The sequence below is a fragment of the Dreissena polymorpha genome, chromosome 7 (assembly GCF_020536995.1).
Source record: "Dreissena polymorpha isolate Duluth1 chromosome 7, UMN_Dpol_1.0, whole genome shotgun sequence".
NCBI lineage: Eukaryota > Metazoa > Mollusca > Bivalvia > Myida > Dreissenidae > Dreissena > Dreissena polymorpha.
In genome coordinates, this window is record NC_068361.1 from 91,241,195 (window position 1) to 91,254,412 (window position 13,218).

A 13,218-nucleotide genomic window follows, 5' to 3' on the forward strand; every position below is an offset into this window, starting at 1 on the left:
TGACAACTGCGAACGCTTCTGTTCCTGCTGGCGCTGCTTTGTTGAATATTGCTTTAATTTGAATGTCTACATCTCCCGACTTTAGTCTTTCGCTTTGTTTACTAACATCAAACACCATATTTGGATACAAATCTTTGAAATCCGATGGTGTAATGTTACTCTGCGTAATCAACTGATCCATCCCATAAAACTTTTCACCAAATCTAGATGCTTCATAATACGCTCTCGCAAACTGTTGATTTGGGAATGACAAGTTGTAATCTACAGCTGGATATCGCTCTCGATTCATCATAATGTACATGTTTTTGAGATCGCAATGATCAAAAAGTGATGGATTTGCTTCTTGATTACCATCACGATCAGTTTGAAATCCTACCAAAATGTACCTCGGTTTTTCGGGTGATGTCTTAACACTTAGTCTCCAGCTAAACGTAGTAGACTGTGGAACTGTAATAGTATCGCATTGTCTTGCTCTGAAAGTAACGTGTAATGTTGCCTTCTTCTCAATTGTTTTGTACAGCGGCACTCGCTCCATATCTGCAGGTATGATATGAGGCATAAACCATGAAATTCTGTCAATGTTTACTTTACCAGCAGCATTTGCTCCATCCACTGCATGTGCTCTAAAGATTGCGTCATCGTCTGATTTTCTAACGAGTGTTAGCGTATGTTTAAAGCGATACACAATCTTGTCATAGTCATCACAAAATCCAAAAATGTGTTTCAGTGGGACAATGAATGAGAATGTTCCCATAGCGGTTGGCTTTCGAATTAGGTATGCTTGTCGAACAGCAAATCCTAAGTTGTCTGCAATAACAGCGGTTGAGCTTGCATCTTTAGTCTAAAGCTGATTGAGTCCTTGTGCTTTAGAAAACTCATCAGGATACTTTAGCATTCCAATCATGGTTGTGGCCTGTCCAGGATGATACAAGGATTCTACTTCTTGGTTTGAAAGCGAATACGTCATTTGTGAAAACAAATGCATAAGTCCGTTGTGTGTTATCACTACTGCGTCTGCGTTAACGTATGCATCCCCGTTGGCTTTAGTCAGTCGACCTTCAAATTGTAGGTATGATTCCGCAGGATGAGTAAAGAGGTCTTGCAACTCAATGTTGATACGTATTTCACCAGCTGAGTTTAGATTCGTACGAGCTACAGGCTCATACTCGTGACACTCATATCTTTCTATTGATTCGTCAACTGTTGCAGGTTCTGTAAAATTTAATATTTCGCTTGACATTGTTACTTTTTTATTAACGAAGAAAAAAGTTTTAAGCAAGGCGAAGACCAGAGCCTGTGTTCAATCTTTTTACAAGATCTTGAATTGAGATCGCAGTGGTTCTCTTCACCCTGGGCCGGAACCCGCAAGCAAATTGTTAATGTCTACTTCATTGGAACCCATATTAATTAGAGAAGCTAACGTGTCCCTCGATTCTTGCGTTAATTCTTGATTGGTTGGTGTGTTATATCTATCAATCAAAGCCTTAGCTTTGGCTATGGCTACATCTTTTCCAACATCAATAGCTTTTAAACCAACTTCTTTTACAACCGATTTTCCGGCTTCGATAGCCTTTTTACCTAGTTATGTTTTTGATGCGCTAATCACTTTCGATGCCATTGTTTTGCGACATTTGCAGCAGTTTTTGCAGCCGTTGATCCTACTATTCGCTTAACGAAATTTGCAGCAGTGTCAAATATTCCCGCACCACCAATAACGTGTTTTTATGTATCTTCGTTTAGTTGTAACAATCATTTTTTTTTTTAAATTAGCAACATTAATTTTTTATTCGATTCTTTGTGTATTACCCATTGTCTCTTCAATTCATCTGCTATGTCTATGATTTTATTTCTTACTCCACTATTACCTGCTTTATAACTTGCAAATCGTTATGAAAGCATGTTAACGAGTGTGTTCGGATCAGAAGGCATTAACGCTATTCCTTCACCTTTCTTCTCCGGAGTCCTTATTGGAATTTTTGTTGTCTTTTCAGGTTTTACATACTCAGCATAGATTGGTTTAATAATGTTTCTGTACTTCTCTCCAGAGCTAGATTTAACCTTTCCTGTTTTAGGATTCACAATTGCATTGGTGCTTAGTAAAGTTGTTTTGTAGGAGTCAGTGTCTTGTGAAGTATATATATTTGAATCGGGATATTTCGATGTTATTAGCTCCCAAAGTCCGGGTGTTTCATCATATTTTGTTTTTCCAACAAAAATATCATCCCCAGATATTGTAACCTCTGAATCACCAATATAAAAAAGCCCCACTTTTATCATGCAGCCCAAATGTTTTATCGGTTTGCGTTTTGCTTGCCATTGATCTCAAGTACTCCGTTGCTATTGGACCAAGTTCTATTAAGCTTTCTTTTGGTCCTTTATCCTCTTCTGCGTGTATGCTTGGATATTGAGGGAAACTAACTGCATAAGGTGCTGTAGCTGTTAATGCTGCAGGTAGCGCTTGTATAGCACTTGACGTTGCTTCTTTTAACTCTTTTTGAGAATAAGTGATAGGTTTGTAGAGTTTTGTTAGTTCTCTTTGTAAACTAATATCTCCTATCTTTTCAGATAAAGAGTTTTGACGAATGTTATGCTTTGACATTAGAAACTCCTTCACAAGAAAGTATCTTTTTTGCGGATCTGTTATCTTTAAAAAGGACATTTTTAAATAGAAATAATAATGTTTTTAAGACGTAATTTTAGACGTGACGTAATTTTAGACGTGACGTGATTTAAGACGTGGTTTTCAACGTGATTTTAGACCTGATTTTCAACGTCGTACGTCTTACGTCGTACGTCTTACGTTGTTTGAGAGGTGTTCGTCTTTTCTTATAAACGTCTCTCTCGATTTACTAAACATGTTTTGAAACGATAAAATTGCATCGTCACGTCCTTTCGCAATAAGAGACTGTTTTGTTTCCTCGTCTTTACCTACTCTTGTTTTAGATCTTATTTCTTCTTTCATTTGATTAAATTTGTCAAGTTCACTTAGAATCAGTGAGTATTCTTCATCAGAAATTCGATCGTCTGCTAACGCCTTTGATATAAGATCACTTATTGTGTTCAACTTTGCATCTGCAAGAGTTTTAAATTTTTCGTGTTTATCAGCTTTCATTGATAGCTTTTTATTGGTTTGACTTCCAACGATAGACAATAGTCCTATACCTAAGGTAGCACCTTCCATTGCTATTGCAACTGGCGCTGCAATAATTGTACTCAATACTCCTATCCCTGTAGCACCTAACACTATTGAAAAAACAACAAGAACGTTGTCCACTCCTGATAAAACTCTCACTGCTCTGTGATACCTTTTAGACAGGTTTGCACGCTTGTCTCTTTCTGCGGCATTTTCTTTTTGAATTTCGTTAATCTTTTGAAGTCTGTATCACTGAGCAGTTCCTTCAACTGTAATCGGTTCGGGAGCCGACGGAACAACAGGCAGAGCTGGATATAGTTTAGCGTCACTAGCATACGTATCGTTTGCGTCACATTTAGACTGTTTGTACTCCATTTTTATATTAAGAAAATCTTTTAAAACGACTGATGTGTGATAAAACATAAAGATTCACCTTCAACAATATCTACTGCAAAGTCTGTGTTGTTTTGAATCGTAACAAGTATGTCGTCAACATATTCAGCAATAATTCCATCTTGTAAACTACATTCCTGTTCCTTTAAACTTTGTCTAAGCGATACTGAACAAACACCTAGAAATAGCCGTAGACCTATTTTTAATTTAATAGTAAGTGCTGCATTCGGTTTAATAGTTAGCGATTGCTGCGTTAAAATACTCCATTTACCATACAGTTGTTCTGCAGGATGTGCAAGATTTTCGTGTGGCAACCATTTAACTGTCGCTGGTGGTGGTCGTTTATGCTTGTGGATAAACTTGTGATTTGGCATACTAGATCTTTGCATTTTTATATATTTAAATATTTTTTATTTATATTCACAACAGCATTCCTAGTATTGGAATACTGCTAAATGGTGAATAAGATCCTAGTAGCAATCCTGATCCGGTTTTCATGTACAACCCTTTTCCGGTTTTCATGTATAACCCCTCTCCTAACGAACTACCTTTCTTCCACGGAGACAAGTGCGATCCTTTACCCACTTTAGTTACTTTACAACCTCTTCCGTTTGTCTTTAAATACATAACACCTGATCACCTAATTTTGTCAACAACTTTACTACCGGCTGCGGCTCCTAGCCGGTTAGCAAGCCGGTTGCAAGACACTTGACATAAGAAACTTACCCGCGGTTGCCAACATCGGCAAAATAGCTCCAATAAATCCACCTTTAACTTTTGCGTTGTGTTCTATTTGTGTTTTTGACATTTTAATCGTCACTCCTTTACCACTTCGGTACGCTTTTGTCATTTTGTTAATCTGTGCTTGAGTGAGGGCTAGCACGTGTTCTCCAGATAAAGTCTCGTGTTATAGGCAAAAAGACACGGGAGCTCCTGATATATAGCTTTTTTGATTTTTTCTTTCTGACCTTCGCTAATATTTACTTTAACATTTACGAAACAACTCATTTTATATATGATTAAAAAAACACTTTTTGTTTAAACTTCTCGTATGTGGAACCTCATAGAAAGTCCTTCACCGCGCAAATTAATACGTTGACCGGTTTGATCAATAAGTTGTGTTTCCATTAACGAAATTGTGCTCATAGTTATAGGTAAATAAACTTAATTAACTGGTACTTCAATAATTTTATAGCCGGGTCCAACCGATGGAAAAAAAACTGTATATAATGTTTTCAGTTAAACCATTCGAATATGATGAACCAATTATATCACTAGTTACTCTCAAGCTATTGACACTTATTATATTAACACTGTTTTTTGATTCATTGTACCCTGATGAGTATACTTGTGCATTAAACCCCAATACCGTTCTGATATAGTTTGCAGGTGTAAAGTCTATTTTATAAGTTGGTGCTATATCTAGTACCGACCTGAGTGTGTTGTTGTTTGGCTCTAGCGTTAAGTCGTACTTATCTGAGACAGAGTTGTAGTGTCCATTATCTCTCATTATTCGTTGTATGTATTCGTTTATGTCATCAATTTCGTATGAGCCTTCTGCAATATTGATATCAACCCACGTCACTCCGTTGTCGGGACTATATCGAAAGTTATTGTTTGACGAGTCTAGGTTTGAAAAGGAATAGTATGTTTCTAAATTACCTAGCGCCATTTCATACTTTCTGTTTTTATCAAGTTGAATTAGTGGTCTAAATTCAGTCTTAATGCAAGTCCTTTTCTCACTCAACAAGATGTAAAAAGAAGATTTTGGCTCCGTATTTTTAGCAGGTTTTTCCTTATTAGTTGCAATTCTTTCTAATAGCGTTGTTTCCATTTTGTATTAGTATTTATTTTATTTTTTAAACTGATGCAGGCATATAAAAGCAGTCAAGTCCGGATCTATACTTACCATTATCTTTTTTACTGGTAAGATCTATAACAGCAAATCCATGAGGACGGTCCCAGGCTACTTTACAAAAGTTTCTCAATTCTTCTTTTAACATATCAGTTGAAACGTGATCGTTGTAGATGTGATTAATATTTTTCATGTCTTGTGGGAACAATTAAATAAAGTTTGCATTTTCACGTATTGTTTGTCTTGGAAGTTTAAAGTAGTTTTGTGCAAGATAAAAGCAGTCTACATTGCTGTGACGCCCTCTTATGTAATAAGTTTCACATGTGTTTTGTTTTTCCAACTGAAGGTCGTCAAAAATCATTTAATTTCTTTTAGAGCTGCACAAGTTTCTAGGATCAGGTACATTATCAGACGTTTAAAAAAATACATTCAATATCAGCTGGCTTATCTAAACTTTTAGCCATTTCTTCAACTAAAAGAGCTGGTGAAACGTCATTCTCCATTACATAGTCTTGCTCGTCAAACAATTTTATAATCTCTTCTTAAGGTAGCTTTTCTTCAAACGCTTTCTTAATAACTCCGGCTGAAAAAGCGACTTGCCAAAAACCTGCAAGTTGTTGTAGTCAAACCAGCCTGATCGAAGTAAAAGTTTTAACAATAGTATAGTTTTTCCACATCCGCTTTTTCCAATGATAAGACCTCGTATTGATCTCGGTAAAAGTCTACTGTTGCATCTTGTTGAAATAACATCATTCCACGAAAGATCTTTCACTTCCATTTTAAGTATAAATTATTTTTTTCATTTAAAAAATGTATTGCGTAAAGTGCAAAAGAAAAACTGAAACAGTTGATATGCAAAATGTTGTCATTAAAAACAATTAACCAATGCTTCGCGGAAAATGCGCCGTTTGCGGTTGGGTAAAAACACCGTTTGTAAAAATGCATACTAAAACTGGAGGAGACTTGGTTTCGTCGTTGAACTCGGTAACTAGTAAAGTTAAACTTCCGTGTGCTAAATTTTCCGGTGAAATGCATATTCCAGGAATTAACTTTGCAGGACCTGGAACTAATTTAAACAAGCGATTAACTTCAAGCTTTGCTTATAAAGACTGGAGTAAACCAGTTGATCGAGTTGATAATGCTGCCTACCATCATGATTAACTTACCAACACTTTCCAGATACAGCAAGTAGAAACGCAGCTGATAAAATTATGCTTAAACAAATGGATGATATTAAAGACCCAACGATCCGTTAAAGAATTGAGCGTAGTATAATACAGCCGATAATACCTACCAAGGCAAAGTTTGGGTTAGGTTATAATGGAAAAAAAGTCGTGGCTTAAGAACTAAAATGGACTGATCAGCTCACAGACGAACTGCATAGACCCGTTGTAAAACGTTTTAGAAAAAGAATAGTCGTTGCCCATGGCATTGATAACATATGGGCTGCTGATTTAAATTACATGCAAGCTTAATTAAGTTTAATAATGGTGTAAAATACTTGCTAACAGTTATTGATGTATTTTGAAAATATGACTGGATTGTGTCATTAAAGAGTAAAACCGGAGTTTAGGTTGCTCAAGCATTTCACAAAATATTAAAAAAAGACAACCCCAAAAGTTGTGGGTCGATAAAGGAAAGGAGTTCTACAATAAAAAATGTAATGGCGTTGGAAGTCGAGTTGTATTCCACAGAAAACGAAGAGAAAAGTTCCGTGGTAAAGCGGTGGCACAGAACAATGAAGGAAACTCTACCAAAAAATATGTTAATGTCTTAGATGAAATGGTCAATGATTATAACAACACAAAGCATTCATCAATCAAAATGACACCTGATGATGCTAGTGATAAAAAGAATGAAAGCGTTGTTTGGTTAAATTTATACTCCAAACGCCCACAAAAGTATGGTAAGCCAATATTTGAAGTCGGCGATAAGGTGAGAATAACTAAGAAAAAGGGAATATTTGAAAAAGGATATACACCTAGATGGACTGAGGAGGTGTTTACAGTGTCACAAGTTCAATATACAGATCCGCCAACGAATAAAATAACTGATTATAATGGTGAGGAAACACAGGGTACGTTTTATGAACAAGAACTACAAAAACAAGTCAAGAAGTATATAGAATTGAAAAAGTTATTCGAAAACGTGGGGGCAAGTCGTTAGTCAAGTGGCTTGGATATCCCGAATCGTTTAATTCATAGGTCGGCAATTAAAGCCTAATAGACTTGTAATAGTCATTTTCATACCCAAGTGAGGGTTTGGAAATGAACCTTAATCCTGTTAAAGATCAATTATAGGATGAGTTTAATAGAGACAACAGTTTTTCTTAGATTTTAAACGTATAGCTTTTCGAGTATTCATTCTTTTTTAATCATGTTGACATATTCGTAAAACTTTATTTAGATGCTCCTTTGGTGGTGGAAATTTCAATTTGCTGTATACGCCGTTGAATCAATTCTTGTACCGTTGTGTTATCCATTTAATATAGTAAAAAAAAATACGTAAGTCATTTTCATTTTTGTAAAATTCACGAATAATGGTAGTGGTCTACAGTCCTCCAGCCGCCCCGGAAACGGTACTTGAGGCTTTCGGTCGCACGGGCACGACGGTTCACGACGGTTCACAAAGGAGGTGTACATTTTCAATTTTAACCAATATTATGGTTACAATATGTATTGTAACCATAATGTTGGTAGGAAAACGTAGAAAAACATAGAACAACGTAGGGGAGACGGGAGACGGGAGTGAGCCAGGAGCGCAGTTTTCTTACTACTGATTCATGTCACCCTAGGGTGACTTCAAGCCGACACTAGTCACCCCCGGTTGTCATGAATTGGCTTCTAGTCACCCGTGTATTTTTATCAAACGGCGCCGCATCCAGGTATCTATTATAGGCTATTGTGGCTTTTGATTATATTATATACATATATGACAAAATTTGTTTGAATGATTCTCAATGATTTTCAAACATATGAAGGACCAAATCATGTTTTTTTGTTGAAAATGTAAAATTGTTGCCGAGGGTGACTTTATGCTGATTTCGAGGGTGACTAGAATCGGCTTGAAGTTATCCCCGGGTGATAAGAATCGGCTTCATGTCACCCTCGGGAGACTACAGTCGGCTTTATGTCACCCGGGGATGACTAGCGTCGGCTTGAAGTCACCCTAGGGTGACAAGAATCGGCTTCTAGTCACCCCCGGTTGACTTGTGGGCCATTTCAGGTCGAAGATCACCCATTGAGCCAAAATATTAACATAAATAGGTCTTAACAAACAGACTTATATTATATGAAACGATGTATTCACACAGAATGCCATTACTGTTTTTTTTTCTTATAACATAAAGCGAGCTTTTTCATTTATTATATGCCGTTTTCGTCGATGTCAAAGTCATATAAAAAACAAAAGATATTACCGGGTACACAATGAAGGGCCCTTTAAAATGACATACCGGTAGTATCTTTTACGAATTATGTTTCTATTATTGACTACCCCATACCGAAATAGAACAAACCATTAGGTTATTATAACACGGATTGTTATAAAGATTATATGAGTCTTGTTCTGAGAAAACTAGACATAATGCATGTGCGTAAAGTGTCGTCCCAGATTAGCCTGTGCAGTCCGTCGGATTTTTGCTAAGAAGAGACTTCATGTAAACGAAAACTGTCATAAAAGCGGAAAGTGTCAGCCCTGATTAGCATGTGCGGCCTGCACAGGCTAATCTGGGACGACACTTTACGCACATGCATTATGCCCAGTTTTTCCAGAACACGACTCATATCATGAAACTTAGTATACTCTTTGCACTATATATTTTTCATTTATATGTCAGTCGATCCCTTGAAATGATTATTTGTCCGCCTGTCTGTTCGTCCGTCTGCATCAGATTAATAACTGGGGGAAAAAGAAAGTAGATGGATTGATGGATGGATAGGATCGTATTGTATCGGATCGGCTCTATGGATGGAAAAGAAGGATTGATTGGATTTTAGCGGATCGGTTTGGATCGGATCGGATGGATGGATGAATGGATGGATAGATGGATGGATAGATCGCATCGGATGGATGGATCGGCTCGGATCAGATGGATCGGTTCGGATCGGATGGATGGTTGGATCGGCTCGAATCAGATGGATCAGATGGATGGTCTTCATAAGTTTAATAACTGGAAAAAAGAAGGTAGATGAATGGGTTGATGGATAGGATCAAATTGTATCGAATCGGTTCTATAGATGGAACGGAAGAATGGATATGATTGGATTTTATCAGGTGAGATGGATCGGTTTGATCGGATCGGATGGATGGATTGATCGGTTCGGATCAGATGAATCGGTTCATATTGGATGGATGGATCAATGGATGGATAGATCTGATCGAATGTATAGATCGGATCGGATCAGATGGATCGGTTCTAATCGGATGGATAGGTGGATCGGATGGATGGTCGTCATAAGTTTAATAACTGGAAAAAGGTGGTAGATGAATTGATGGATGGATAGGATAAAATTGTATCGGATAGAAACTATGGATGGAACGGAAGGATGGATATGATTGGATTTTATCGGATCGGATGGATCGGTTTGGATCGGATGGATGGATTGATTGGCTCGGATCGGCTCGGATCGGCTCGGATCAGATGGATCAGATTGGATGGGTAGATATATCGGCTCTGATCAGATGAATCGGTCGGATCGGATGGATGGGTCTATCGGCTCGAATCAGATGGATCGGATAAATGGTTGGATGGATGGGTCGACTCCGATCAGTTGGATCGATTCGAATCGGTTGGATGGATGGCTTGATTAAACCTATAATATACATAATGACAGGATTTTGCATAACATTTAATGTCGTTAGCGATCGAATCAATTCAACGTTTAAAAATACACTTATAAATACTGCAAAAACCGGAAACGAAGAAAATATATGTTCACAAAACTTTGTAAGCATATCAGGGAAATGGGAGGTGGATGTGCGACAAGTTTTGTTTTCACCAAATGTCAAACATGTATTGAATCGTTAAAACCTATCAATACTAATCAGGTCAGATACAAACACTCGTGGTTGATAGAACAGCAGATTAGGAATGTTTGAATACAATATTTGTCCTGCTGTATACCATCTGTCTATTTTATGTTTTACCGGATGCTGCTGGGGAAAATGAATGTCAGAGCCAGAAATTAAGTGCACGTTCATAATCATTGTAATCCGTGACGTTTTTGTCGGTTGTATGAGTATTTAAGCAAATTTAGTTACAAAAGAAGATTTCAGTATTTTTTCATTTTTGTTGTAATGGAATGCAAATCTTTAGAATTTTCGCTTTAAGTAGAAGAGGTAAAATCATAAATTAAAAAACAACAACAATTGTGTCAAAGTAAATAATACAAATGTATTTTACTAAATGTTTTTTTTTAATGTTTTTTTTTTTTGGGGGGGGGGGGCAAAGTCTGTCTTAAATTTTATAAGAACGTTTCGGTATAATTGGATAATTGTTATTTTAGACCATTTCAATTCTGATTCTTATATGTATTTTTACGCCTGCGGGTAATTATTTTAATGAACTTATTAAGTTACGTTCATAGATATTATCTAAAGTACTTGAAATGTGTTGCAATATATATCGAAACAAACAACAAAGTTTAATATCAATGCAAAATTATGAGCACAAACGGGTTTGAACTCGGTTCCTCTGCATAAAAGACGAATGCTCAAAACGTGACTCATCTTCTTCTTCTTATTATTATTATGTTTATGTTAATTGAATTTGTTATTGCAATTGTTAGCAAAATAAATGGTATTAGAAAAAGTACAAAATTGTTTATCATACAAATTAAGTGTAACATTAGTTTTCACGGTATTCTATTGTTTAACAATAGAAATATAATTTATTACCACTATTATTACCACTATTTTATCAAAATTACCCCGGTAGGCCCAAATCATGCAGAGCATATCTCAGTCGGCTGAGAGAAAAGATACACTATTTTATGGTGGGCTAATATTACGTATTTCCAATATGTCGACTAGAATACCAGATGTGAGGAGGATTACAATGAAGGACGACTTAAATGGAATTACTTTATAAAAATATGAGCGTTATAAATATTGAACTAAGACGGAGTGTCTGGACTGTTATCTATGATTAACGCATCTCCCGCAGGGCATAAATCGGACGGTTCAATACTCAATTGATAAAGTTGTTCTCAAATACAGATAAAACATGCATTATTTCAATATCAAGTGGCGACGACGCTCGTTATCAATTATATGAGCCGTTCCACGATAAAGCGTTTATAAGGGACATCAATAATAACATGGACAAAATCTAACTTGAAAGTTATAGACAGTTATAGAAAGTTATAAAATAAATAAATAATAGTAATAATGATAATAATAATAATAATAATAATATTATTATTATAATTAGTATTATTATTATTATTATTATTATTATTAAGACGAAAAAGAAGAAGAAGATTAATATAATTGTAATTAACTGTAATTTCATAACATTCCGTATGATTTGTATGACCCGGTATTTATTATAAGTGGGCCACTTTTGTCGCACATAATATTTTGCCGTCAAAATGAGTCGTTGCAACGTCAAATGACGTCACGAAATGTAAGCAACATGTCTGATTAATCATTATGTTTGCGTAAATATTTATTTAATTTGCTTATTTAAAAGCATGTGATAAAAAAGATCTGACACTCGTTGTCATATCATTCCATATTTTATTAAACTCGTCCATGAAATTCGTTAGGCAGCTCGCCAAAGGCTCGCTTACTAACAAAATTCCTGAACTCGTTTAATAAACTATGGTATGATATGAAAACTCGTGCCAGATCATATATATATATATATATATATATATATATATATATATATATCAAAGAAAACCGGTTTCCAAAGCCCTTCCCATCTCGAGTCATTTCCACAAACCGCTTTTCTAGCCTTAACCATTTATGCTATGGTGTATATTGTAATATAATCGTTTGGTCATAGTCATGATTAATAAATAATGCAGAAAACATCCTCTATTTTGAAGCAAACACTTTTACAGATGTTTTTTAGTAACACACGTTTTATATGTTAACATATATTTCGTATATATTTAGATACACGACTAAAATGTTCTCCTATGTGTTGTTAATCGTTTTCTGCTTTAAAATGAAACATGCACAAATACAATTTGTATTTTAATTAGTGCATGTGTCCCTTTAATAATGTATGCACTTACAATACATAAGTTCAATTGCACACGATGCGCATGCGCATTGCAAATTAGCTGAGTTTTCAAGTATCAATGACACAAGAAGGTTTTCGAAAAGTGAAGTGCAGAGCGATCCAGCCATAGCGGTTAGTTCATCCTGCTTAAATACTGTGCTTATTTGAAATCGATGTTTTAAAATGTGAGAACATGCAGTGAAAAAGGTACTGTCTATATATTTATATGTATGAAATTTGTATTTGATATTTATTTCATGTTATACCTTTGTTAACATTTGTAAATGATATAGTATGTTATAATAACTCATTTGAAATATATCGTTCGAGATTACCACGTAATTTAGTATTTATTATCCCCCGCCATAGGCGGAGGGATCTTGTTTTGGCGTTGTCCGTCCGGCACTTTTGTGTCCGGAGCCATTTCTCGGAAGTGCTTTGGCGGATTTCATTGAAACTTGGTTTAAGTATATATATAGATAAGCGGATGATGCACGCCAAATGGCATTGTACACCATCTGTTAATAACGGAGTTATGGCCCTTTGTATCTTTAAAAAATGCTTTTTAAGCTGAGTGTCAAATACTTTTGTGTCCAAAATCAT

At 35.9% G+C, this 13,218-nt stretch overlaps 2 protein-coding genes across 8 annotated transcripts in view; both read left to right on the plus strand.

The window, feature by feature from the left end:
* The window catches only part of LOC127838612 (sacsin-like), a 162,591-nt gene that overhangs the window by 48,250 nt on the left and 101,123 nt on the right, over positions 1–13,218 (plus strand). The window lies entirely within an intron of this gene.
* Positions 1–13,218, plus strand: part of LOC127838615 (sacsin-like) — a 52,114-nt gene that overhangs the window by 12,130 nt on the left and 26,766 nt on the right. For 3 of the 7 annotated variants that reach the window (XM_052366464.1, XM_052366467.1, XM_052366468.1), the window contains exon 1: positions 12,708–12,822. The exons of 2 other annotated variants lie outside the window; for them this stretch is intronic. The gene's annotated coding sequence lies outside the window, so the exon portion shown is untranslated. Of the gene's footprint in view, positions 1–12,680; positions 12,823–13,218 lie in introns of those variants that run through there. 2 more of the 7 variants (XM_052366465.1, XM_052366469.1) reach the window with 1 other exon arrangement.